Source organism: Odocoileus virginianus, chromosome 27, assembly GCF_023699985.2.
Source record: "Odocoileus virginianus isolate 20LAN1187 ecotype Illinois chromosome 27, Ovbor_1.2, whole genome shotgun sequence".
NCBI classification, from domain to species: Eukaryota; Metazoa; Chordata; class Mammalia; order Artiodactyla; family Cervidae; genus Odocoileus; species Odocoileus virginianus.
In genome coordinates this window covers 16586215-16611607 of record NC_069700.1, presented here as the reverse complement: position 1 = coordinate 16611607, position 25393 = coordinate 16586215, and the positions used below count along the sequence as shown (strand labels likewise).

Here is a 25393-nt window from a genome sequence, read left to right as displayed (position 1 = left end):
TACTGTCGACTTAGAATTTATAAAATGCAACTGCTGCTGCTTTTATTTGTTCTCTGTTCTCACAGTGACCTAGCAGATGAAAGAATAGGGGATAGACTTCCCTGGTGGTCCAGTGGCTAAGACTCTGTGCTCCCAATGCAGGGGGCTCAGGTTCAATCCCTGGTTAGGGAACTAGATCCTACAGGCTGCAACTAAAGACCCTGTGCTGCCTCAACTAAGAATGGTAAAGCCAAATATATATATATATACACACACACACACATATATATACACATACACACATATATATATATACACACACACATATGTATATATATAAAGAATAATGGAAAGTGGCCATAATTGCCCTTAAATCAGATGTATTAGAACATTTTTAACATTAAATGTGAATTCAAAAATACTATTTGAACAAATGAGCATCAAAACTATTTAAAAAATTCTGAGAATGGAGAAAGAATGCCTTCTACTGAAGATATAAAAAAGTTAGACTTGGAATAAAAGGTAGTAGTGCCTTTAAAGGCAGTGATAGTAACTATGGTATGTTGATTCTGAAAGATTCAGTTTATGTAGACTAAGAGTGGAGGGAAGAGTTCTGTAAAAATAAATGCTGAAATACCTCTTACACAGTGATACTCTCAAAGTCTGAAGTCAAAATTTTGATATATTCCATGGATTTTCTTTCTCAATTGTGAAATGATCAGTATTGTGTTTTAGAAATGCATACTCTGGGGAAAATTATTTAGAACATTTTAAAGGTTCAGGTCTACATCAAAGGTCAAGAAGTGACTCACCAGTCTTGCCTCTCTACAGTTTAGTCTGCTCAGTGAAAACAATAAATGGCAGAGTTCTGAATGTTCATGTCTCGACCCTAGAAAAATTCACAGGAGCAGCATTCCATGTGAACTTGTCTTCAATCCCTTTTGTACCTGAAGCTTTGGTAAATTGCAAAAGGCAATGCTAGCTATACATGCATTAACCATACACCTCACTTCAGGACACCTGTTTCATCATTCTTGTATTGGACAGCACCCAGTCGTTTCTTGCCAGGACGTTCGTTCACCCCAGGCATACAAAGATGGTTCCTGCGACCACCATCACTACTCCATGTGGTATTCCTGACTGATACTGTGCTGGGTGAAGCTGAGGGCCTAGCTTTTCTTCTGGTCAAGAGTTTGGGTGCCAAAGATTGAATGTGGTCCAGAAAGGAGTAAAATCTCATGTGTCAGAAAGATTAGGTTGTCTTTAAAGGACACTGTTGCTGTTGCAGGTTCTTTCAGGAATTTCAAAACATGCTTTTTGTTTTGATGGAAAATGTATGAAATTTTAAAACATCCATTTCCTGAGAGCTTTCTGAATGGTTGAGGAAATATGGATGATTCACAGAGCATTTTAAAGTAGTGATGCTGGGCAACATGATTATAATGATTAAAGATGAAAATGGAGAATGTATGTGCTTTGGATAAATCCTTTTATTTGAAAGGGAGTTGTTTTTTCTCATAATTTTTATTGACTTAAATTCTACTAACCAGAGGACACATCTTATGTTCTTATCCATAGAATTTGTGCTTTGTCATAGTATTCAATATGAATATATCTCATAAAAATACATTATATGACTATCAAAACCTTAGGTAATTTTGTATTATATGCCATTTACTAAGTTTTTCAATCACATCTCTAATCTAAGAGGGTTGGCAAACTATGGCTAGTGGGCCTAATCCAGCCCACTCATGTTTTTAAATAATTTTTTTTTAATACAGCCAAGCTTGTATGTTTACATACTGTCCATGACTGTTTTCATAGTACAGTGGTAGAGTTGAATAGTTTTATCAGAGGATGGTATGGCCCACAAAGCCAATCTGACCCTTCCATTAAAAGTTAGCTGACTTCTGACCTAAATTATTAAAATTTTACAAGACTATAAATATGTACATGGTCTTTGTATATATATATATAAAATATATGCACATATAGATATCTTTATGTTGTTATATATGCATATATACACATGTATGCATATACAGACATAGATGCATAAATATGTGTATAAGCATATATAGATACACATATGTATACTGGGTTTACATGTATATATGTGTATACATGTACATATACTCAAACTTTTTTCCTTCTGGTTTTATTGAGATATAATTGACATCTAACATTGTATAAATTTATGATGTACACAGTAATGATTTGACTTACATACATCATGAAATGATTACAAGTTTAGTGAACATTCATCATCTCATATAGATACAAAATTAAATTTAAAAAAAAAACATTTTTCCTCAGGATGAGAACTTGGGATTTCCTGCCTTAACTTTCATATATAATGTGCAGCAGTGTTAATTGTATTTATCATGGTGTATCTTATATCTAGAAGTTTGTACCCCCTTTTTAAAATTAATTTTTTTTTATTGAAGGATAATTGCTTTACAGAATTTTGCTGTCTTCTGTCAAACCTCAACATGAATCAGCCATAGGTATAGATATATCCCCTCCCTTTTGAAACTCCCTCCCATCTCCCTCTCCCATCCCACCCCCCTAGGTTAATACAGAGCCCCAGTTTGAGTTTCCTGAGCCATAGAGCAAATTCCCATTGGCTGTCTATTTTACATATGGTGATGTGAGTTTCCATGTTACTCTTTCCATAAAAAAAGAGTAGCACCCTCCCCTCCCCTCTCCCCATGTCCACAAGTCTGTTCTCTATGTCTGTTTCTCCATTAAGTTTGTACCTCTTTACCCCCTTCATCCAATTCCCCTACCCCTGCCCACCTGCACATGCTCCAGATGAACTGAATTCTAGGGGAGCCATCACTAGGGAATATCCTTAATTATATTTGAAAAAACTGGGGTCAGTAGCCCCTTTCCTGAATGTGTTGTACTGGTTCTCCTCTACAAAAATGGTAAACAGTGCCCAGTGCAGGTATAGAAAGCATGTTCTTTGTCTCTTTGACTCCTGGGTCTGTCTCTGGCATAAGCACGGCTACAAGGGTGCTTAGGGCCAGCGTTTCTTTGCTGCTGGCGCAGGAGGCACGCGCTGCCAGGACTTCGGTGCAGCAGGCTCAGAGCCAGGTTCCTGGGTGATGCCTGCTGTTCCCCCGCAGAGGGACTCAGAGCTCTACAAAGAACAGAGAAGAAAAGCGCATGGGAAGAAACCAAAGGTTGGCTGTATTTAAAACAAATAATGTAGCCCAGCATTTTTGCTAGGTAATTTTAATTTGAGGGGAAAAAGTGTGGTATTTACTGTCGAGTCAAAGCCCCTCAACCCAGGTATTCATTCATTTAATTATTCATTTAATAAATGGCTCATGGGGCATTTACTCTGTGTCAGGCACACTGGGTATGAGGGGGCAGCCCTTCCCTTGAGGACCAGACAGTCCGGTGCGGGAGAGAGACGCGTGAACATTTATACTGGGGAGCCATGAGTGAGGCGCCCGTGGGCGGTGCAGGGTGCTATGGAGCCCACAGGAAGGACACCTAACCAGTCTTGCAGCCTCTGGGAGTCAGGAAAGGGCTTCTGGAGGAAGCAACCTCTAATCAAAAGTAAAGTGAAAGTGGAAGTTAGCTCAGCAAAAAGACACTGGTAAGAACCTTCTCTGCGTGACTAGAGTGGGGAGAAACCATAGTGTTTGGGTTATACAGATGGCTGGGAGGCTGGGCCTGAAGACAGAGGGGTGTGGAGGTGAGGGGTGGGGTGAGGGGTTTCCAAGTTCACTTAGAGCTAGAAGTCTGAGCCAGGCAGCCAACCTTCTCTCCCCACCATGCCGGTCACTGTCCCCAAGGATCCCTGATCAGCCTTCATCAGGTCTCCTAGATCAAATAGGAGGGTGGGATAGTCTGACTCAGGGCTATGTACAGCCATACTGGAACCTGAAGCAAGCATGTGTGTGTGTGTGTGTGTACATAAATGGTTGTGTGTGTATATGTATGTATATATATATATATGCATACATAGGTGTGTGTGTGTGCACTCAGTCGCTTCAGTCCTGCCCTACTCTTTGCAGCACTATGGACTGTATCCCTCCAGGCTCCCCCATCCATGGGTGTCTCCAAGCAAGAATACTGGAGTGGGCTGCTAAGCCCTCCTCCAGCGGATCTTCCCGACCCAGTGATTAAACCCGCATCTCCTGAATCTGCCTGCAGTGCAGGAGACCCCGGTTCGATTCCTGGGTCGGAAAGATCCTCGTGAGAAGGGATGGCTATCCACTCCAGTATTCTTCAGCTTCCCTGGTGAAAAATCTGCCCACAATGCGGGAGACCTGGGTTCGATCCCTGGGGTGGGAAGATCCCCTGGAGAAGGAAACAGCTACCCATTCCAGCATTCTGGCCTGGAGAATTCCATGGACCGAGGAGCCTGGCATACTACAGTCCATGGGGTCACAAAGAGTTAACATGACTGAGGGGCTTTCATTCCTGCATTGCAGGCATTGAGCCACCAGGCAAGCCCGTGTGTGTGTGTGTGTGTGTGTGTGTGTGTGTGTGTGTATTAGATATGTGTGTGTGTGCACCCTTATATACTCTTACCCCAAAATGCTCTATAGATTGAATCAAGTGGAAGAAGTAATAAAAGTTCTACAGTCAAAAAAAACATGACTACATGTAAAGTTCCACAATGCTCAGTCTGGTCACAGGCCACTGTCAATCATCATAAACCGCCTTGCCTGGGCAAACTTGGGCTGATTAGCATTCCCATTGCACAATAATACGGATCACTAAACAAACATCAGCAGATAGCCTGTCTCTATCTACATTTTTTATATTTGTTCATTTGGATTTTTTTGCCCATAATTTAATCTATACATGAAACTAGAATAATAGGCAAGTTTAGGTAGTGAAAGGTCCTATAAAAAATAGTAAGGAGTTTGGACTTTGTCCTGAGGCCATAAAGAATCACTGAAAGATTTTAAGTAAAGGAATAAAGGGGTTAGATTTTTTTATTTAGAAATCTCAGCCTAGCTGCAGGTTTGAAGGTAGATTTGGGATATTAGATCTGCCATAGAAATCCACTAAAAGTATCAATTAAGGAGACTGTTATTAACTTTATAAAAATAGTCCACAATACAAAATCCCTGTGACTGAGGACTACCTATATAAATATATAGTGATTTGTATAGATGTCTGAAGGTAAATATTTGATTATGCACAACTTTTCAAAAACACACTCCTGTTTTTTTACAAGTGATCGTTTGTTTTGTTGAGATTCTCAAAGAATTACTTGAGTGAGTTGATGAACATATCATAGTGCATAAATTGCCCAAGAAATAGTTTTAAATCCAAAATTCAAGAAAGCAAACAGATTGAGGAAGTTAAGAAAAAAATCAAAGGAGATAATGAGGAATTTGGCAGTTTCAGAGTAAAGGCTAATTTGCATCTGAAAATCTTTCTCTAATGCTGTTTCCTTCACCTGTGTACCCTCCTGCCACCCGCAAATCAAGCTCTGCTTCTGAGAATTTTCTGATTGCTCCAAAGCATTCAATCTTCCATCCCTCTTTGGATTATTTAGTAGTGTACCTAAAAATGGAATGTGCATGAACATCACCTAGCAGATTTATTAAAACAGAGTTTGAGAGTCAGTATATCTAGGGTGAAGTGAAAGTCACTCAGCTGGGTCTAACTCTTTGCGACCCCATGGACTGTACAGTCCATGGAGTTCTCCAGGCCAGAATACTGGAGTGGGTATCTTTTCCTTTCTCCAGGGGATCTTCCCAACCCAGGTCTCCTGCATCGCAGGCAGATTCTTTACCAACTGAACCATAAGGGAAACCCGAACATCTAGGGTGGGGCCCAAGAATATAGATTTCCAACAAATGCCCAGGTGATGCTGCTGACTGGAGGCCACACTTTGGGAAAAAATGCTCTAGGATAGTGCTTATTTCTCTTTAATGTGCATACAAGTCACTGGGGTCTTGTTCAAACGCAACGCCTAAATCAACATCAGTGGTTCTCAACAAGGCATGAGTTTAGTCCCAGAGGACATTTGGCCGTGTTTGAACACATTATTGTTTTTTTAAGAATGGTGACGGAGACAGGGGTGTGGATCTAGTGAATACAGCCCCAAAGATGTTTCTAAATATCCAATGATGCAGAGGACAGCCCCCTACAACAAAGAATTATCTAACCCAAAACATCACTGTTGTGAAACCCTAATCTAAACCATACAATTTAGATACCATCTTAGACCATTTTCTATTGTCTCTTGCAACTGCAAGGAATGCAGTTTCTTCAGGGCAAATACCGTGACTAATATAAAAATTCTGAGGCCACCCTTAGGGGCAAACACCAGCTCCCACCACACCCCACTGCCAGATGCCTAACACAGTGCTTATACAACATGGCGGCACACAAGAAAAGCTTTTTTAACTAACTATTCAGGATTATTTAAACTAGTGGTTCTCTGCTAGAGGCTGTATATTAGAATCACCTGGGGGAGAGGGCGGTCCTTAAAGCACAAATGCCCACCTCCCTCCACAAAAATTAATTGTGCTGTGCTTTGGGGGAGTTTTATAAGCTCCACAGGGGAGCCCAAAGAGTAGCCAACTTTGAAAACCATGGGAATTCAACCTTGCTAGTGACCCCGCAGTTGGAACAGTAAGAGTAAGAAGGGACATTTGTTGCCTCTTGAGCATATATATGATTGCGGCTGAAGAATACCTTTTGTTCCAAAACCAGCTAGACCTGAAAAATGTCACTAATTTAGTAAACATTTGTTGTGCGCCACCTGGAGTTGTGCATTATGCTGTGTGCTAGAGACGCAGAGTTGGCAAGTTTGAGGGCTCTGCCTTACAGGGGACCTCACGGTACAACAGCGAAGTAAACTCCCTACAATAGAGTAAGTGCTAGAACAGAAGCTTGTGCCCCTGCAACGTGTCGGGGTGACACGGGGATGCTTCCCAAGGGAGGAAGTGGCTTGCTCTTCCCTGGAGCACTGAGGGAAAGACTTCCCAGAGGAGGCAACCTCCAGGCTGGGTATTGAAAGTAAGTGGCGTTGTCTGGGAATGTCAAGGTATCAGTGTGGTTGGACTGCCCATGTTAAAGGAAGCAGGAAAAGTGATGGGGAAGAGGGAAAGATGTAGAGAGCTGGAGGGTCCGTAAGGCCACGTCATGAAGGACGTAATGCTCAGGATTTGAACTGTAGGGACAAGGGGAGCTGAGGATGGTATTTTAAACAGAGAAGTGATGTTGGGAGGTGAGCCCACTGCAGTCATGCCATCCTCGTCACACTTGGGAGCCTGTAACTGGACTGAGCAGAGGGTGCCTGGTGTGTTGTCGTCTGTGTGAGCAGTGTTCCCTGGGTTGTGCGATGCTTTGGGCCTGCAACCATCCCCGGGCTTGCTTCGCTTCATCCTCCATGGGCAGAGTCTAGAGGATGACAAACCGTACAAAGGCATGGGTTAGGCTTTAGGGATTGCCAGTTGCCCAGACCAGGCCTGGCTGACCAGAGCCCTCCCTTCCCGTGGTTACCTGCCTTTCCATGGGCTGCGTCCCCTTTGCCCAACCCTCTTTGTCACTGCCGACATGGAGGGGTCCTGCCAAACGGTTCTTCTCCGGAACTGTTCTCCTCCGTCTTCATGGACTCATTTGGACTTTCACTTTGCCTCTCCAGCAGATTCTGCTGCTGGGGCCCTGGCCTTCTCAGTGGCCACAATCAATGCCAGAGAAGGTCTCTGTGCACGTCCAGGCTGAACATCACTTCAGAGGGAAGACAAACAGCGGAGCTGAGAGGCTAGATAAGGCTGGGATCCTGCTCTCCAGCACAGCCCTCATAATAAAAAGAAGAGGTGATCCAGAAAGGGTGGCCAAAAGCCTGCATATTCACAGAGAGCTTTGGCCTAATTCTCAGCTCTTTTATACAAATCACGAACTTTCTATTAAAACCAAGCTGTTAATTAAAGAACACTTGAAGTAGCATCCTATACCTAAAAAATTCAGCCAAAAAATAATGGTAAGACCCATTGCTGATGAAATTATGGTGAAATTAATTTGTTTATATACTTGGAGGTATTGTACATTTATATAATCCTTCATAAAAGCAATTTTGCAAAACAGTTTAAGAACCATTAAGATACTCATAACCTTTAATGCATTATTGATAAAAACAAAACTCTAAATGCCCAGAGATGCTTACTGAAGCATTGTCTGTAACATCAAATAACTAAAAGCAAACTACTCAATGATATAACATCCTCTTTTAAATTGCATATCAACAAAACTAAATGTTATGACCTCTTGCAAAGACTAAGAATTAAGTAAAAGCAAAATGTTTTAATCATCTAGAATTATATTCAGCTATAATAGACAGTCTAACCACAGTGACTCAAATAGAGTTTATTTTTCTCATAAACTGAGAAGTCCAATTTCAGTGTTGCTTCAAAACCAACATCTCTGTGAGTCCCCTGAGCTTTTCTTCTTGGTCACAGAATGGCTGTCAAAGCTCTAGCCATCGTGTCTTTGACAGATGTAAGAAGAAGGGGTAAGGGAATTCCATTTTATGATGAAAGTGAGAATGTTCCCAGAACTCCCAACAGGAATTTCCTATGTCTCTTTGCCCAAATTTGGTTCACAGGTCACCCCCTAACTGTAAAGGAAAGTGAGGAACAGGATGATCACAGTTGGTTACCAAACTTGATTCATCACCTGGGACCAGGTACATTGCCATTTAGAGGCAAGATCAGGGTTTTATTAACAAGAAAGAAGGGAGAAAAGAGTATTTAGGAACAAAGTGACAGTGTCTTCCTCAAAATCAAATAATATGAACTTTTCATGACAGTTGTGTAAAACTATGTGTGTATTCGAGCAAGAGTTGATCAGGAAGAAAGATGTAAAAGGAAAAGTATATTCAGGTATAGGATTATGCATGTTTTTCCTAAATTCTCTGTAACACTAACAATAAAGCATTTCTAAAAAGAAGCAGTGCTTTGGTGTAGAGTCAAAACACAAAGAAAATGACTCCCAAAATGCAGTGGCCTTGTTTATATATGCTCACTCTTCACCAAAAATTGGTTTCAGCTCTCATGATGATTCCTCATCAGGTGGATATTCTTGTCAAACTGAAAATGATATATTACATGAGTAATCACATTTGCCTTCCAGATCTTCTGTTTGCAGTTGTACTCTGTTATCCTCAAACCCTCCATTTGCGAATGTCCTGTTCTCTGAGCAAGTAGGTGGTCAAACTCTTAGCATCTGTCTTGTTCTTGCATGTCAAAAGTATGTATGTGAGGCTGCAGATCGGATTTACTGAAGGTGAAGCAAGTTTGGGGGAGTGTTGCAGGCAGAAGCCTGCTGCTGATCTCTGGCCAAGGGTTTTAAAGGGAAATTCCTGCTTTGGTTGAGGGTTTGGCTAGGTGGCCTCTAGGATTTCTTCCAACTCAGAGTCCTAAATTGTCTGAGCTGAAGTTGCTGTTACTTGTCTGAATAGAAATTCCAGATGGTTAATCTCCCTCAAGTATCTAAGGATGGTTATAAAAGTCAATTTGACAATTTCTAGTCTTATTAAAAAAATCTGAGACATAGTTTGCCAAGTCTGTGGGCAAACAGAAGCAGTTCATGGGCTCAGGGTATGACCTAATAAATATGAAGTAGAACTTGGGGGGAAATGCACAGTGAGGCCGTTGAAGTTTGCCTCTGTGCCTGACTGCTCACTCCTGACAGTCGCTCCGCCTTCTTTCGTGGTGGTCCCCTTAGGCTCCCCCTCCCTGCAGCCCTCCACTGGGGGGGGGTCCCCAGCCATCTATTTTATGTGCTTTCTATTTCACATAAAAGTAGCAGAACTTCCTACTTCCTATCCTTTCAGGATCTTTCTTCTTCGCAACACCTCGTGGACGTGATAACAATGAGTTCTCCATTTCAGGTGCCCCACATGCGTTCAGGTAGTGAACTGTCTTCCAGAGATGTGACGGTCTCAGATTCACTCTGCCCACAGATAAACCAAAGAGGTGGGAGGAAGCATTAACAGTTCTTTACCATCTGACTTCCCAGCCTTCCTAGTCCTAAACCTCTGACCGCTATCTGCCATCCGACCTGGCTCTATTGCAGGCTTTTAAAATAAAGGTTGCCACCTAGATCCATTTGTTTCTTTGGTTCACAGAACATTGAACGTTTGAAACACCGTCTTTGTTGAAAAATTGTGAGGTTTCACATCCAGATTTCAGGCAGCTGTTGAAGAATCAGATCTGGCAACTCTGGCCAGCATTTCTCCTGGCTCGGCTCTCCATAGAGTTGAGCAGAGGCTGCCTTTCTCCACCATTTCCCACAAAGGCCGGGGAATTTGTGGTCACGTATCGACTCTTACCTTCCTGCTTCCCTCATTTGCCTGACCTTCCTGGCTCTAGAAGTCATTTGAGTTTGTAACCCCGCTTTAAAGATTGCAGACAGTGCTCACTTTGAATGGTTATGCAGGACCCTAAAGATGACTGCATAAGCTGAAATCATACAAAGTTATCTTAATAATCAATAGGAAAATAAACATTGTTCCATAAACTAAAAATGTTTGTCAAAACATTAAAAACTGCCTTACTGCCAGGTATAAGGAGGAAAATGAAAACATTGTAAAACTAATATTTATTTAGTTGAGTGTAACTGAAACATTAGAAATATTGAGGATTCAAGTGTTTTTATTTCTTTGTGAAAAACATCAAAAGTAGTTTAAACTGTGCTTGACTTCTGTATAATGTACAATATGGAGCAAGCATCTTCTGTACCTTGGCAAATTGTCATATTCCTTTCTAAATATGCATCAGCTTCCAACATTTTGGCCTTTGTGCTTTCAGTGTCATAAAATATACCTGAGAGTTTTTTAATGAGATGTTTTTGCCAGTGTCACTTCTGTTAGGGCATCCTCATCACCTCCTTCATTGATTCAGTACGTTCTCCTGACCGCAGGTCTAGAGTCTCTCCGGTATTTCAGTGTCAGTATTCTCACAGTTATTATTTCTGTAACTCCCCTTACATTCAGTTGGAATTTCATTTGTAATTCACTTATAATTTAATTTATAATTAATAATTTCATTATCACTTTTATCTCTCTATTTGTTGGCCGGTTCCCTCTTTCCATTATCCATTTCAGTAAAATCGTCACATGGTTTTATCACTGAGCGATAAGGAGGCAACAAAACTACACACTTCGCTGTCTGTGCAAACTGACATGACTAGTCACGGACCCTGATGCAGATCTGTCATTTCTGTAAGTGATTTGTGGGCTGAAGGCTCTAAGTGAAGTTTGTATCTGTACCATCACTCGTGGTTAATATACTGCAGGAGCTGAAATGGGAACCGTGTAGTTGAGAAACTGGTGTTACTTAACGAAATCATGGAAATGGAAATTCATGCATGTTGGAATCGTACAAAGTGAGGACTGCCTGAAATGTCTTTTGCATTTGTGACACAAGTTAGGAAAGCGTTATAAGAACTAGGATTTAGAGTGGACTTTAGAGGTCACCCAGGCCAGCTGACTTCCAAAGAAAGAGTCTCCTCCTATAGTGTCCTACCTTGTGACCATTTGCAGAGCCCTTGAGAGGACAAATCATTATCAATTGCTTAAATAACGCTTAGTGCAACTTCCCCAGTGGTTCAGAGCTAAAGAATCCTTGGGTCAGGAAGATCCCTTGGGGAAGGAAATGGCAACCCACGCCAGCATCCTTGCTTGGGAAATCCCAAGAGGAACCTGGTGGGCTACAGTCCATGGGGTCGCAAAGTCGTTCAGGACTTAGCCACTGGACACACAAAAAAATGCAACCAGTTTTTGGCAAAAACTTGTTAATACAACTTCTGACCACCAGGTGGAGTGCTTGGCTCTCTGTCCTGCCACCCCTCCCCCTCCCTGCCCCACCCCCCTCCACCCCCGCCCCACCCACCACAGCCGCGGCAACCCAGGCCTTGGTGCGAAGGACCAGAGATTTCACCACAAAGGTGAAAGCTTTTTTTGTGTGTGATGGTGAACAAAAAAAGGAATTGGAACCCTGAGTCCATATGTGAGCTTTCTCTGTGGAATCCTTCCTTATCCCAGAAATCAGGTATAGCTAGAGGGATACGGGAAGGCCTAGAGTGAGATTAGGCTAGTTCATATAACTCTTCTCTTGACCCGTTGTCTCCAGGATGCTATTTCTTTTTCTCCCTTGATCTTTTGAGCTATAATTTTGTTACGAGTTTGAGTGATGAGGATGCCACTTATTCAGTTTTGGTGAACACATAATCTAAGCAGAAGAACTTTTCATACTCCAAGTGGCCCCAAAACACTTGGATTAAGATTTCGTTTTGAATTCCATGGGCCTAAATCCCCAGGGGGGATTCCATGGATAGCCCTCAGATGCTGAATAGTTGTCCCATGGGAACCCAGCTGGGGGACATGATTGTGACAGCTGTTAAGGTTCCCGAATCCTGGATTTCATCTGTCTTGTGGAAAATCGCCTTGATGCAGTGTGCACCTCCTAGTACACTACCAGGCAAGCTATCCCAGAGGTCACACAACAGAATGGCTCACAGATCAAATGAAAATGCTCAAATGATATGGGTTATTAAGTAAATTTAAAATATACAGGGAGAAGCAAGTGGTAATAGCACAATATATGGTGTAAATGGGATGGAAGGACCTGAATGGCACTTGAATCCTAGGGTGTGCAAAATTCATCTGTTCTTTCTCTCTCACACACAGTCTTTCTCTCTCCTACACGCATCAGCCTTCACCACTGATACTTTGGTTTGTGAAAACTGCCACTGAGGTTAGAACAAAGGGGTCCACAGGCAAAAAATACCTAGAGCTAGTGATACATGCCGTCAGAGAAACACAGGAATGGGAACAAGTGTGCCCTTCTCGTTAATTATGTCATTAATTAGCTTACTGAAGAACCATAAGTTTTATTTTTAGTTCATGGAAAGAGAATGCATAGGCCACGATGGCTGACACCAGTGGTTGGCCAAATGAAGGCCTTATGAACATTGAGTTCATGTATTTTGTATCCTGAGTATTTGGAATTTTTTTTGTTAGTGCTTCATATGTCTCATGTATATTTATTACTTCATGAGTATTAAGATTTTCCTGGCTTATTCATTCTTTTCTATCTACATTTAACAAACTCATGTTCTTCTTACTACCTATGTTTACTTGGCACATTTTACAAGTTGCATCCATCCTATTTGGTTTTTTTCTTCTACAGCATAGCTTTGTCTTCTCAGCAAGGCAACACATTACAAGCACATTACAAGTCGCTCAGAATATTCAATTCTTCCACTCCAATGTATCATACAGATGTGTTATTATAGTTCATCATTATTATAGTAAACAGTATGGAAATAGCATCTTTTAAACAATTCACCTGTATCAACATGAGTCCATTCAGTCCAGTCTTTTCAGAAGCTCCAGAGCTGTGACTCGCTATTGGCTTCTCCAGACCATGAAGCCTCATGAAGCTCTGTACATCCAGACGTCCCATCTTTTCATCTGCTCTATTGTCTTTGCGGTGTCAGGGTTCCTCTTTTGGTGTTGCATTCTTAATTTGTTGATTTATCTTTTGTGCTTCCTTAGCAGAAGCATTGTTTGTGATATTTGTGTAATTATCCACCGATTAAAGTTGATTCCATCATATCCTCTGACAGGTCCAGAAGACCATTATCTTTTGAGTGCATTGAGACGTAGTCTAAAAAAGAGCGTAATACAGTCTGACCACAAATATCATTAATTTTTAGATAAGGCAACCCTTTCATTATGAAAATATATACAGAAAAAACCAAGACTGAAAATTTTATTTCTGATATAGTATGTTTTGTGAGGTACTTGTCTTATTTTATAAATATTTATATAAGTACAAAAAGAGATATTACCTATACAGTTAACTATATCACAAAAATTAGTTTAAAAAGCAGTAAGTATACCTTGCATAGCATTTAACTACTTTTCTAAGTATATCAATCAATATATGACATCTTTTATGAAAAGTCATTATTGTTTGAGTTTTCTTGACAGCTTATCAGAAGAGCCTTTATAGAAAGTTTCCTGAAACCTGAGGGATCAGTTAGGACAAGTCTCCAAGTGAAAATGTGTTCAATGTTCAGCTGAGAGATCAAGATGTCTTAAGGAGTAATTCACAATGAAACATTAAGCACAATCAAGTTAATTATTTCAGTCCTAGGTAATTAGTTCTTATTTTGTGATCTTGGGTTAAACTCTACTTCATAACTAAAAGAATCCTGAAAATTCTAATTCTGTCCTCGGGTAGAATCTGGTAGGTGTCAGATACCATCTGTTTTTGAGATTCTTTGATGCTTCTTCTAAAACTCAATTTCAGAGTTTGTAGCAAGGGCCTTTGGATGAATGTAAGGGAAAAACAGGAACCATCTGTTGATGACAAGACAGTTTAGGCCTGGTTACTTTAGTATATTAATCAACATGATCAATATTGAGAAGGATAGAATGTTCTATTTAGGTGTGATGCTGTGAGTAGTGAAGACATTGACACACCTCCAGGGCTTTCTGATTTATCCCATGACATGTGTGCTATGGGGCTTCCCGGGTAGCTCAGATGGTAAAGAATCCACCTGCAGTGCAGAAGACCTGGGTTTGATCCCTGGGTTAGGAAGATGCCCTGGAGGAGGGCATGGTGACCCATTTCAGAGGAGCTTGGTGGGCTACAGTCCGTGGGCTCGCAAAGACTCAGACACGACTAAACAGCTAATAGCCTACTAGGCTCCTCTGTCCATGGGGCTTCTCCAGGCAAGAATATTGGAGTGGGTAGCCTTTCCCTTTTCCAGGGGATCTTCACGACCCATGGATCGAACCTGGATCACCCACATTGCTGGAGGATTCTTTACCATCTGAGCCACCAGGGAAGCCATGTGTATGCTCCACTTGCCACCAAAGGACAAGGGCACTTGTCCCTGGGGACAAAGTCAGTTTGTTGGCAATTTGGTGTGTCTTTGTTTTGTGAACATTGCTCATCCCAGGCTTTACACCATACAGTCCCTCCACTCCACTTGTAACCCTATTGTTAGCATACTGATGAGACTCAACCTTACCCCCTTTTGCATCTTTTGTGTTGTTAAATGATTAGATCAAATATGTGATTTGACCCTTTTAATTTGTTCTGGGAACCTCTTTGTTCTGTGACCTCTAGAATAGTTTATCTGATAATATGTACTTTATACTTCCATTGCATTTTCAAGACAATTTCCCATATGATAGCACCCATCAGTCACTCCATCTTTCAACCTCTTTCCACCCTCCCAACTTATAGAATGCTATGAAATATGTGTCTTTACCTCCATTTTACTGATGGAAAACCGAGACTGGCTGAAATGTCAGTCCTATAACTATGGACCTCCGACCACACTCTTTGCGCCAGCTGTCTTCGTGGCCATATCAGTCAGCCTTGACTCCTGCTTGGCCATCCCGGAAACTTCATAAGAAGCCTGTTACGTGGCTCAGATGGTAAAAGCGTCTGCCTACAATGCGAGAGACCCAGGTTCGATCCATGGGTCCGGAAGATCCCCTGCAGAAGGAAATGGCAACCCACTCCAGTACTCTTGCCTGGAAAATCCCATGGATGGAGGAGTCTGGTGGACTGCAGCTCATGGGGTCGCAAAGAGTAGGACACGACTGAGCGACTTCACTTTCACTTTCACTTTCATAGTCTAAAAAATTCTTCCCTCTGAGTGGAAAACTGCTTCTCTATTACTTTTCCCTGTTAATCCTATTTCTGTCCTTAAAGGAATACCCAGAAGCCCTTCAGATACTTAAAGAAGTTAATATCTTCCTCGCAGCCCCACTCCAGACTACAGTCCCCCAGCCACATCTGCTGTCTCTCATCTAACAGTGATGCTCAGGTGACCCTTGGTCATCTTTGGTTTATGGGAAAACTTGATGCCCAACTCTGAGCAGAATGTTCTAGGTAAGACTGGATAAGCACAGAACACACAGTCAAACAACTACATCTCTGGGAAAAAAATTGTCTTTTTGGGCATGTATTTCATTTTGGAGGCAACTATACCATGTTGTTGGTCTTCACTGGCATCAACTAATCGTAGCACAAATTCCCTGCTTGCTTCAAAAAATACTAATCTACAAGATACAACTGGGGCACCTTAAAAAAAGTGTTCAGTGCTCAAAGTATGTGGAATTCTAATTCAAAGTAAGGCCAATTTCTTTACTTATAAATCCTCGGAGAGGCATTATGACATAGCAGCTAAGAGTGGTTTAAATCCCAGTTCTGTTAGCTGTGCGACCTTGATCAAGTTACTTCACTCTGTCCTTCAGCTTCCCCATAAAGAGACTAGGACAATAAAAATAGTACCTACCATGGAGGATTAAATGAATGAATATACCTGAAGCCTTACAACAATGCCCAGCATATAACAAGTGTTAGAAAAGTATAATTAATATCACGCAATGTACACTATGAATCTTTTGGTAGAAAATTCCATGGAAGAAGGTTGGACAGTGCTTCCCTCTGTTTTTATCATGTTGAAATATAATCAAGATTTTCCTCATTTTTTGTTCATGCAATTGAAATCTGGACTTAAATACAGGACTTTATAATCTGTTGTTTAGTCACTAAGTCATGTCTGACTCTTTTTGTGACCACATGGACTGTAGCCCACCAGGCTCCTCTGTCCATGGGATTTCCCAGGCAAGAATACTGGAATGGATTGCCACTTCCTTCTTCAGAGGCTCTTCCTGACCCAGGGATTGAACCACATCTCCTCCACTGGCAGGCAGATTCTTATATTTTACATGATTTTAGTACATTATTTCAGTTTTTCTACAGCCATTGAACATTGATTATATCATGAGTTCTATCAATATTAACTACTACTTGAAATCATGGGAAATAAAACAGAAGTTTCCCAGAGTGACTTACCTTCTGCCTCAGTCCAGATGCTTCTCTTTCTGGGACCCAGGAACAGTAATTCGATTTATGTTAATCAGGGACCTTGTGGTCCCAGAATCCCCTACTTCTCCTTCCTTAGTCATCTCTAATGGGAAATGTGTGTGTGTGGCAGTGGTGGGGCTGGGGGGACACAAAGTCTTCTTGTCAATGGCCCTTTCATCACCAGCAGGAGAACATGTCAGGGCTGGGTGTCCTGAGTAACTGCCTTCCTTTCTCGGGTTTATAATCCACTTGGGTTAGGATTTCCTGGGACAATGTGGTCCCACTGAGCTATTTAGGGCCAGTCAACAACTTGTTATTGTCAAGAGATTTTGCTCACTTACAGCCTTCTCTTTCATTTCAGTGTTTTATTCTTAATTACTTGGCCTGTGGAACCCCTGGTCCCACCTCCTGCTTTTCAGAATCCAGTTTTCCTACAGCTGCCATTCTTGGCCATTTTCTGGCAGTGTTAGAAGAGAAGAAGCTCTTGAATTCCAGTTGGTAACTGACCCCTTTTCTCCCAGTAAAGTTGCCTTCTATCCTTTTAAATCAGCCTAGCCACCTTTACTGAAAATTAACTTGTCCATGGAATTGATGCCCCTGTTGAAAATATTGAGAGAATGATACCAGCTCAGATAGTGGTGTTTCCTTATGGTTTTAAGCCAATTCCCCACTCCCAACTGGAAAAAAGTAAGGTCCTTTTGGTGTGGAATTGCTCACCACAAAGAAAGTGGTGCCAGTCAGGTGTATCATGCATGGGAAGCACTACCAGAGGAGGAGATGCCAAGACCACTGCTTTTTCATTTCATTCAGATTAGTGTCCATTTAATTGATCAACTTAGGTGGCAGAGTGGTTGGCAGGGCTTCCTCAAGTCTCCGAGACTAGTCTCAGCAGCTGCAGTGGGATGTACAGGACATCAAAAAGAATTTCTGTCAAGCTGTCTCCTTGGGGAGCCAGGGTACCAGGGCCAAGCGGAGGGCCAGGATGCCCTCTCTTCCTCTGTTACTACAGAGTCTCTGAGCTAAGATCTTGGGGCTGATTTTATTTCCTAAATCAGAGATGAGTTCATGTAAATATAACAATAAGTGAAGCCTATGTTTTATTGAGCATTTATAATGAGGTCAGATAAGCGCCAAGTGTTTAAATGTTTGTGTCATTTAGTCCTCCCAATAACTCTTGAAGATAAAAACCATTATAAAATTATTCCCAAATTTGATAGATTAGAAAGTTGTGAGTAATTTGTCCATGGAACATATCCGAGTTTGGACCAGTTGTATGTGTAAGAAAACAGGGGGATTTGAACAAAAGGTAGACGTTTATTTGTTTTTTGGTGCTCCAAAATCACTGAGGATGTTGACTGCAGCCATGAAATTAAAAGTTGCTTGCTCCATAGAAGAAAAGTTTTGACAGACCTAGAAAGCATATCAAAAAGCAGAGACATCACTTTGCTGACAAAGTTCCATATAGTCAAATCTATGGTTTTTCCATTTCAGTTCAGTTCAGTCACTCAGTCGTGTCCGACTCTTTGTGACCCCATGAATCGCAGCATGCCAGGCCTCCCTGTCCATCACCAACTCCCAGAGTTTACTTAAACTCATATCCATCGAGTCAGTGATGCTATCCAGCCATCTCATCTTTTGTCGTCCCCTTCTCCTCCTGCCCCCAATATCTCCCAGCATCAGGGTCTTTTCCAATGAGTCAACTCTTCGCTTGAGGTGGCCAAAGTATTGGAGTTTCAGCTTCAGCATCAGTCCTTCCAGTGAACACCCAGGACTGATCTTTAGGATGGACTGGTTGGATCTCCTTTCAATCCAAGGGACTCGCAAGAGTCTCTGCCAACACCACAGTTCAAAAGCATCAATTCTTCAGCACTCAGCTTTCTTCACAGTCCAACTCTCACATCCATACATGACCACTGGAAAAACCATGGCCTTGACCTGACCAGACGGACCTTTGTTGGCAAAGTAATGTCTCTACTTTTTAATATGCTATCCAGGTTGGTCATAACTTTCCTTCCAAGGAGTAAGCATCTTTTAATTTCATGGCTGCAATCACCATCTGCAGTGATTTTGGAGCCCCCCAAAATAAAGTCTGACACTGTTTCCACTGTTTCCCTATCTATTTCCCATGAAGTGATGGGACCAGATGCCATGATCTTAGTTTTCTGAATGTTGAGCTTTAAGCCAACTTTTTCACTCTCTTCTTTCATTTTCATCAAGAAGCTTTTTAGTTCCTCTTCACTTTCTGCCATAAGGGTGGTGTCATCTGCATATCTGAGGTTATTGATATTTCTCCCGGCAATCTTGATTCCAGCTTGTGCTTCTTCCAGCCCAGCGTTTCTCGTGATGTACTCTGCATATAAGTTAAATAAGCAGGGTGATATATACAGCCTTGAGGTACTCCTTTTCCTATTTGGAACCAGTCTGTTGTTCCATGTCCAGTTCTAACTGTTGCTTCCTGACCTGCATACAGGTTTCTCAAGAGGCAGGTCAGGTGGTCTGGTATTCCCATCTCTTTCAGAATTTTCCACAGTTTATTGTGATCTACACAGTCAAAGGCTTTGGTATAGTCAATAAAGCAGAAATAGATATTTTTCTGGAACTCTCTTGCTTTTTCGATGATCCAGCGGATGTTGGCAATTTGATCTCTGGTTCCTCTGCCTTTTCTAAAACCAACTTGAACATCTGGAAGTTCACGGTTCATGTATTGCTGAAGCCTGGCTTGGAGTCATGTACAAATGTGAGAGTTGGACCATAAAGAAGGCTGAGCACTGAAGAATTGATGCTTTCGAACTGTGTTGCTGAAGAAGACTCTTGAGAGTCCCTTTGACAGCAAAGGGATCAAACCAGTCAATCCTAAAGGAAATCAATCCTGAATGCCATTGGAAGGCCTGATGCTCCAATACTTTGGCCACCTGATGCAAAGTGTTGACTCATTGGAAAAGAACATGATGCTAGGAGAGATTGAGGGCAGGAAGAGAAGGGGGTGACAGAGGATGAGATGGTTGTATGACATCACCAGCTTAATGGACATGAGTTTGAGCAAACTTTGGGAGACAGTGAAGGATAGGGAAGCCTGGCATGCTGTAATCAATGGGGTCGGAAAGAACTGGACATGACTTAGTGAGTGAACAGCAAAGTAAGTCCTTTAACAGATATATGCTTTGCAAAGATTTTTCTCTCAGCCTGTGGCACGTCTTTTTATGCTCTTAACAGTGTCTTTTAAGGGGCAGACGTTTTTAATTCTGATGAAATCCAGTTTAACAATTTGCAGAAATACAATCTCCTAACTAATTTTAAATGGAGGTATTTCACACATATAAAGTCCTTATTATGACCATCTGACAAACTAATGTATGGCATCCATTTTATATGTAGAGAATGACAGGGACATTGACCAAATACTGTTTTTGGATTCTTCAGAAGTTAGACAGTAAGCAAGTCATTGAGATCGAATGTTCTTTAATGTATGAAGAGATTTAGACACTAAGAAATTTTTTAAAAATATTTAGTTTGTATGTTATAAGCTTGCTTGATCTCAGAAATGTGTAATTAGCAAAATGCAACACCAAGCAAGAATAAATCTTACTAAGGCAATAGTAACAAGGCAAGTTGAGTCACTTAGAAATGGAACTAAAAAAAACCCTTACTAAATGACTAAATTTGTTCACATGGGCTGTGTTAGTCACACTAACTACTGAATAATTCATTCTGTGTGAATTCATTCTGCAGAACTAAAAGAATTTGGATCCTGAAGTAGCAACAACCAAACAAAACTATTACTCTTTGTATTTTGTTTACTTATTTTTGAACAAAGCCAATAATTATTAACAGTCCTTTGGAAAATTGGTTTTGTGGAAGAAAACTTTTGGTTTTCATCTTCTATGTTTTAGAATTTTATGAATTTTAACCACAAATATGTTTTTCCTTTGTTACTAAAAAGGGAAAGAGAGGGAGAAAAAAATCTTTTAGAAGTTAGCAATTGTAAAGACATTAATCTTTGAAAGTTTGACACTGAGGCACATACTCTGATTAGGGTCATTTTTCATCAGTTCATTCCTTGTAAATCAAACAGGTGAAGCCCAGCCCAGGGACCATGTGCCAAGCTCTCTGTTTCACTTGTGCCCATTCTCCATGCTTCTGTAGGCTTACAGCAAAGTAAGCACCACATACAGAGCAGTTACTAGGTACCAGAAAACCTCCTAAACATTTTACAAGTATTACCTCATCAAATCCTTGCAACAACCCTCTGAGGTAGTTACTATTATAAACTCTATTTTATAGATGACAAAGCTGTGGCACAGAGAGGCTAAGTGACTTCCTCGAGGTTGCACAGCTATAAAGCGGTAGAGACAGGAGTTAGACCCTAAGCAATATGGTTCCACAGCCTAAGGTGGTGGTCGTTCAGTTGCTCAGTCATGTGTATCAAACTCTTTTGTGACCTCATGGATGGTAGCATACCTGGTTCCTCTGTCTATGGGATTCTCCAGGCAAGAATACTGGAGTGGGTTGCCATTTCCTTCTCCAGGGGATCTTCCCAGACCAAAGATCAAACCCGTGTCTCCGGCATTGGTACTTTACCACTGAACCACCAGGGAAGCCAGAGTCTACGGTATTTTCTGCTAAAGCCGAACAGACCAGGCTGCAGGTGATGCAAGGCTAAATTTGGATTTGGGGACAGGCCAGGAGACGCTGGGCCTACTCAGTATGGATTCCTTCTTCCAGTTCTGCAGCCAGAGCAGGCTCAGTACAGACCCAGCCTGGGGCCAAAGACAAGGAAATGTTCCACAGAGATGAAGGGAGAGTCCTCCCCTCCATTGTATTTCATACTTTGTCATTCAACCTTATCTCCTTCCTTCCTAACTTCAGAATTCCTTCTGCTTTAGAGGGGCAGAAGTATGCTGGATAAACAAGAATTTATGCTGACAGTTTTTATTTTAGAATCCAGTGTGGCTCCATGGGGAAGGGAAACCTGGGAAAATATTTGTTTGGGTTGATAAGTGCCTTTTACTTACTCATGAGGCAACTCTGAGCTCTCAGGACACAGAAAGCAGCTATTGAAAGCTTTATCCAAAGATAAAATTCTTTATAACCCTGTTGGTCTTCATCCAAACTCTGCACCCTTTTGTTCAAATGGAGGAGAGCAAAAGCAGTGGCAAAGAGAAAAGAATTTCAACTATTTGAGACCCACCCCTGTTTTTGTATCTCATACAGAGGTGGAGAAACTATCCCACAGAGAAGCAAAGCAGAGGAATTTGAGATCGAAGCCTGGGACAATGAATGAATGTGCTCATTCAGAGAACCAGAGAAAAGATGGGTGCCCGTTCCCCACTCTGCTAGTGCCCGCCACTGTCGCCCTGCTTCTCTGATCTGATACTGACTCACCTCCCTTACTTCCCCCGAGCCCAGCCTCAGCATGCCAAGGCAAGCTTCTGAGGTGCTGGGGGAAGGGAGGCGGGCTAATGGAATAGAATGAGGCATCAATGTCCCTACCCCTGCCATGATTCCAGGACACCCTTGCCTGTATCCCTCATGTACCTGTGCACCTTTCTCCTTATCCACCCTTTACCCTACAGGTGGGAGGGACCAACTGCCTCCCTAATTCACAAACCATGGTTGCACTTGTGGCTATAACAAGAATGGGAAAGGGAGGAAAACCATAGCTTAGCCATAATCTTACTTTCACATCAGGGAAGTACATAATTCATGTATTTTTTGAAAAATCCTTTTTATAGATGCATACATTTGTAAAACATTATATTATTGGATCACATTTAAGATAGCCAGGTGTCCTGATTTTGCTCACTCTTGGTGACATACCAAAGGTGTATGGAAGTCCCTGACCGCGCGCCCCCCCCCCCCCCCCCCCCCATGGACTGTAGCCCACCAGACTCCTCTATCCTTGGAATTTTCCTGGCAAGAATACTGGAGTAGGTTGCCATTTACTTCTCCAGAGGATGTTTCTGACCCAGGAATCAAACCTGAGTCTCCTGCATCTTCTGTTCATGAAATAGAGAAAACCATATTAAACCTTTATCCCAAAATATGTCAATCTCAATAGAGCACACTTAAGTCTCAAGCAAACGTTTCCAGCGTGTGATATAATGGCAGCTTTGTTCCACCACCTTTTCCATCCTGGGGGCTTTTCACATCTTGCCCTGAGATGCTCACATGGCTCTGAAATTCTCCCACCAGAAGAAATTATGACCATTTATAGGGAATTTACATATGTCATAATTCTTATGACATAATTCTTATGATAACCCCCTGAGAAAGGTACTGATATTCACCCCATTTTATGAATGAGAACACTGAAAAATGAGTGTTTAAATAGCCTGCCCAAGTCACACGATGAAGTTGAATTTAGGATTTGAACCCAGAGCACATGCTCCTATCCTTCATTCACCATGCAACATTACTGACAACAAATGAATCAGACTTACTCTTGAATAATAAATCTCTGAAGGTAGACTTTCAGACACTGTGTTATGTGGTATGAGAAGATGCTTGGAAGCTGGGGAGGGAAGGGGGCATTTTTTCATGGTCATTGGTTGAGCCAATTGTCTTTTACCTTCAGAGAAGCTCTTTGGTATAAATGAGACTTTGACTCTAAATTAATTACTTAAAACATTATGTATTTATATATTCATGTGAAGTGTGCATGTATTTGTGTGTAGTGTATGAATAAAACTGGTGGCTTCACTGAATTACATAATTTTAAAATTTAAAAGCATCCTCATATTGAAGACATGGAAATTCAGGCTCAGAAAAGTTAAGAGATGTGTCTAAAACCATATATACAGGTGGTGACCTTCAGCTTAACAAAAATAGCTCTGGAACTATAATATGTTGGCCTGGTGTTTTTATATATGTGTTATTTATGTATCTATGTATTCATCTGGAGAGTCCACAAATAGAATGTAGAAGGGAAAAGACTCATTCATAGTAGATTCATATTTGGGAAATCAGTTGTTTTAAAGCATTTTTCACCTTAAAGGATTTTCTTATTTATCCTAATGAGATATCAAAACCTCTCTCTGGCTGTTGTAGGGAAGCTTTAGCTCTCATAGCTTCATAGGCTGAATGTTGCGTTTCCTTCATGAGTTTATTTCAAAATAAACAAGCAGCCCTGACTGACCATATGTCGATGGAGTTTTGACTGACATTCAAGCTGGTACCCAGAATCCACTGTTGATTATGCAGCTTTAGATTATAAACAGGGATGGGGACAGATTTGTATGCAGTTGAATAAACACTTCTAACTTTTTTTGAGACACTGATGACTTTAGTTTTCAATACATGTACATGCTGAATAATTAGGCTTTCAAAAAGAAAGATATTTCTAGAAACCACCAAAAAATCAGGGCAGCCTTTCAGCAGGAACAATAGTTACCCTTCCACCACTCACTATTTTCTTCCATCAGTAAGATTTTCATCAAAACTAGAAAATATTTATTACATAAGATTTCCCTGATTCTTCTTATAGTTGAACAATAAAATGTGAATCTATAGTGCTTTACTTTTGGAGATAAAAATTTACTATCAGTTGCCTCTAATGTTCGAGACAGACCTTGCTCTTAAATGAGAATTAAAATGGTTTGCCTGATGTTCCAAATTTTTTTAATTAAATACTTATCTTTATTGTGATTTTAAAAAATACAAAGGGACTTCTCTTGTGGTCCAGTGATTAAGACTGCGCTTCCAGTGCAGAAGGTGTGAGTTTGATCTCTGGTGGGGGAACTAAGATCCCGCGTGTGATATCACCAAAAGAAAAGAAATACAGAAAAGGAATACATGTTCACTGTAGACCTTTTAGAATGATCAGAGAAGTTTCTAGCAAAAAATAGAAAACATTGGTAATCCATTCCATGCTTGGTATGTTTTTTCTGTATGTGTAGCTATTTTCCCCCACAAAATTGGTATCCCACTCTATTTGCAGTGGGTGTTTTTCTTATAATTGTAAGCATTTTCTAGTATAATATATTCTTCTTCAAAAACAAAATTTAAATGGCTGCATGGTATTTCAACATATGGAAGTGCCATAAGGTGTGTAACTATTTTCTTATTGTCATACATTTGGTGTTTCACAATTTTTTTCCATTGTAAATGATGCCACAATAGTATGTTTGTATACATTCTTTGATTATTTCCTTATTATATTTCTAAATGTAAAATTATCAACAGGGGTTAGTATTTTTGAGATTCTTTTAGCATGTTTCCAACTTGCTCTCCAGAAATACTAGACCAATAAATGCTTCCATTGGCATCTCTTTAGCTGTTAATGAGTTTGATGCATTTCTGAATTTACTGTTTATTTATACTTCTCTTAAACACTGTCCTTACCCAGTTTTTTTTTACTGTGCTATTCATCTTTTCCTTTTCTAGTTTTTAATTAGAGGATAATTCATCTTTTTCTTTATATGTATTTATTTTATTTAGAAGAGTTTTTTATTAATGGACATTTCCCATTCTTTGTTATACTTGGTGTAAATATTTCTAAGTGCTTAAGGTTTAGTTGGACTATTACAGTT

At 40.9% G+C, this 25393-nt stretch overlaps 1 protein-coding gene and 1 long non-coding RNA gene across 2 annotated transcripts in view; one reads left to right on the top strand and one right to left on the bottom strand.

Moving 5' to 3' along the window:
- The window catches only part of RIPOR2 (RHO family interacting cell polarization regulator 2), a 218757-nt gene that overhangs the window by 36246 nt on the left and 157118 nt on the right, over positions 1-25393 (top strand). The gene's annotated exons all lie outside the window — the stretch shown is intronic.
- The window catches only part of LOC139031403 (uncharacterized), a 31614-nt gene continuing 24380 nt past the window's right edge, over positions 18160-25393 (bottom strand). Inside the window, exon 5 of the long non-coding RNA XR_011483858.1 lies at positions 18160-18275. This is a non-coding gene — a long non-coding RNA (uncharacterized lncRNA). The remainder of the gene's footprint in view (positions 18276-25393) is intronic.